Source organism: Carcharhinus amblyrhynchos, chromosome 7, assembly GCF_965287045.1.
Source record: "Carcharhinus amblyrhynchos chromosome 7, sCarAmb.v2.hapA, whole genome shotgun sequence".
NCBI lineage: Eukaryota > Metazoa > Chordata > Chondrichthyes > Carcharhiniformes > Carcharhinidae > Carcharhinus > Carcharhinus amblyrhynchos.
The window spans coordinates 35,364,356-35,367,702 of NC_137330.1; the positions used below are offsets into that span (position 1 = coordinate 35,364,356).

General features: G+C 43.1%; 1 non-coding gene across 1 annotated transcript; it reads left to right on the forward strand.

Moving 5' to 3' along the window:
• Positions 1–1,417: 1,417 nt before the first annotated feature.
• Positions 1,418–1,524, forward strand: LOC145345833 (U6 spliceosomal RNA). Its single transcript, XR_013887203.1, has one exon. It is a non-coding gene; the product is annotated as a U6 spliceosomal RNA (small nuclear RNA).
• Positions 1,525–3,347: the final 1,823 nt, after the last annotated feature.

The following is a 3,347-nucleotide window of genomic DNA, read 5'->3' on the forward strand; positions in this document are numbered from 1 at the left end:
GGAATAATTTATTCTGTGATAGAAGAGAGTAATCCATCCCTAGTATTTCTTCTTGACATGTTATTATTTCTGTGATAAATGATGCCACTTTCTTAATTATCATTTTGAAATGAGGAAATTAAACTTGCACTTTTTTGCAGATGTGCATTAATAATACTTTCTGCACAACTTCATCATTATACTGTGTGCGAGTCACATGGTTTGGACATGATGTGACTTTTGTAAAATCAGTCATGGAATACAAAGGACCTTTGCAATCCTTTTTAGCATTTGTGCAGCAAAAAGATTGACTGTGCTGAGAATGGATGCTTGCCTTTCAACTTGCTTTTCACATTTTACTTCAATTGTCTTTGTCTACCTCAGCCCAGGAATAAACTTCCTCCAAAAATCATGTGCCAGCCATTAAATTAGCAATCCTTAAAGTATAACTTACCAATAACCTTGACTTCAGTGTGCTTCAGAAACGCAGCTTTTGTCTCGACATCGGAGTACACCATCTGCTGCAGCACGAATTTAGCACAGGGCGCAGAGCTAAGGCCAGACCTAATCTTTAATGCAATGAATGCTGAGTCGAAAGGGCACAATTGCAGTCAATGGAGCTTTGACTTATGTACGTTGCCTAGAGCTTGCACAAATCACACATCATTTCTGTCATTTTCCCCCTATTTTCTACCTTGAGTCATAACAATCATAAAAGTCAGCTTGCCATTTTTTTCATATCCAGACTGTCCCAAGCTAAAGTCACAAATACCATTGGCTGTTCCTTTGATCGTGGATCATTATCCCCCTTCATCTACCTAGGCCTCCTTGCTGCCTTCAACACAGTGAGTTCATGATAACAAGATGTGATCCACTGACTTTCACCAGTGTACAGCTTGGTGCCACCACCCTTCTTGGTTCCACCCTTACCTATTAGGTTGTAGCTAGAAATCTCTAGCAATATCTTCTATTCCCGGCTCCCTCTTTGTAATGTCACAGCTAAAGTTTTTGACCCTTTCCCCTTCTACATGCTGCCTAGTTGATGACATAGCCACAAAAATGTGGTCAGCTTCCACATGTACATCAATGACCCCCATCTCCAATGTTCAATTACCTTTCTTGATCCTTTCATTGGCTCCTTGGTGTCAAACAGTTTCCTCAGTACCTAGTCTTGGGTGAGCCCCAGCTCAACTTTGGGAAGAGTGAAGTTAATGGCATAAAGTCAGACTCAGTAATGCACATTATTTGGATGCTCTTTGGGGACCAAAATGACATTCAACATGCCACACACTTTTGTCATGAATCACGCCAGAGCCCCAACTTTATGAGGCCACTAGCTCATACAGCTAAAGTCCAGCAGAAGTATGTAGAGAAGTAGATCACAGCGTCAATCAGCATACAATGCTACTGTGATGCATGCAGTGCCAATTTGGAGTTCGATGTACCAGGCATCACAGAAACAGAAATGGGAACAATACAGAGAAGATTAGCAAAAGCCCCTGCACAAGGATGACAATGCTCTCCCTTAATGTAAAACAGCTGAATCCTCAGTAACAACAGTAAGGTCAGCACCCCCCCACCCCCCAAACCACTTGCCACCCAAAGGTATTTAAAGGAACTTCCTTCAGGCTAATTGCTGGTTTTGTTCTTCTGGCTGTTGCTACATTGAACAAGTGTATCTTTCAAGTTTGTGGGGTGGCACAGTGGTCAGCATTGCTGCCTCATAGCGCCAGGGACCCGAGTTCAATTCCGGCCTCGGGACACTGCCTGTGTGGAGTTTGCACGTTCTCCTCTGTCTGCATGGGTTTCCTTTGGGTGCTCCGGTTTCCTCCCAGAGTCCAAAGATGTATGGGTTAGGTTGATTGGTCATGCTAAAGTTAAACCTAGTGTCAAGGGGATTAACAAGGTAAATATAAGGAGTTAAGGGAATAGGGCTCTGTGGAGTAGTGGTCAGTGCTGACACAATGAGCTGAATGGCACCTTCTACACTGTAGGGATTCTATGATTCTAAGTTGCAAAAGTCTACATGGAATGGTGTAGCAGGTCTTGAAGTAAAATTGATAGCCTCTTCAGGGATCATCCTGCTGCCACTGAGATTTAACCTGTTGGAGGGCCCATGAAAGTCTCCTCCCCCTCCCCACCCCAGTTCTCCTTGCCACTTGGCTTGTCTACCCCAGCCCCCCACCTCACCAGAGCCAAACTGGCTCCAGCAGATCTCCCAAATCTACCTCCAGCTCCAGCACACCTTCCTGCAACTGTAGCTGCAGCACCGACAGTGGTGCAGTTGGTATGGGACAGCTGTTAGTCTTTTGTTGGCTAGCAGATCATTGAGGCAGGACATCCTGTTGCTGAGAGATGGAAGACTCACTTCAAGCCAATTAACAGCCAGTAGGAGATTAAATAGCTAAGGGACGTGCCTCACTTTGAGATTGTAGCTAGTAGAGTTGATGATGGGGAGGCAATGGACGTGGTTTATTTGGACTTTCTGAAGGCTTTCGACCAGGTCCCACAAAAGTGATTAGCATGTAAAATTAAAGCGCTTGGGATTGGGGATAATGTATTGAGAGGGATAGAAAACTGGTTGACAAATAAGGAACAAAGAGTGGCAATGAATGGATCTTTTCCCAAGTGTCAGGCAATGACTAGTAGGGTACAGCAGAGATCAGTGCTAGCAACCCAGTTATTTATTCACAATGTATATTAATGATTTAGATGTGGAAAAATATTGCAGATGACACAAATCTGGGTGGGAGGGTGAGCTGTGAGGAGGATGCAGAGATACTTCAGTGTGATTTGGACAAGTTTAATGAGCCAGCAAATGCATGGCAGATGCAGTTTAATGTAGATAAATGTGACATTATCCACCTTGGTGGCAGGAACAAGAAGGCAGATTATTATCTGAATGGCTATAGATTGAGAGAGGGGAATACGCAATGAGACCTAGGAGTCCTTGAACACCAGTCACTGAAAGTAAGCATGTTAGTAAAGATGGCAAATATTATGTTGACTTTCATTGCAAGATGATTTGAGTACCAGAGCAAAATGTCTTGTTGCAATTATCCAGGGCCTTTGTGAAGCCACAGCTGGAATATTGTGTGCAGTTTTGGTCTCCTTATCTGAGGAAGGATGTTCTTGCTATGGGAGTGCAATGACTGATTCCTGGGATCGAGTAGATTTATCAAACATGATTTATTTTTTGTAAACCCATGCTGACACTGTTCCGTTCTACCACTGGTTTCCAAGAGCTTTGCTTTTAAATCTTTTATAATGGACTCCAGCATTTTCCCCAGTATTAAAGTCAGGCTTCCTGGTTTATAATTCACTGTTTTCTCTCTACCTCCCATTTTAAATAATAGGATTACATTAGC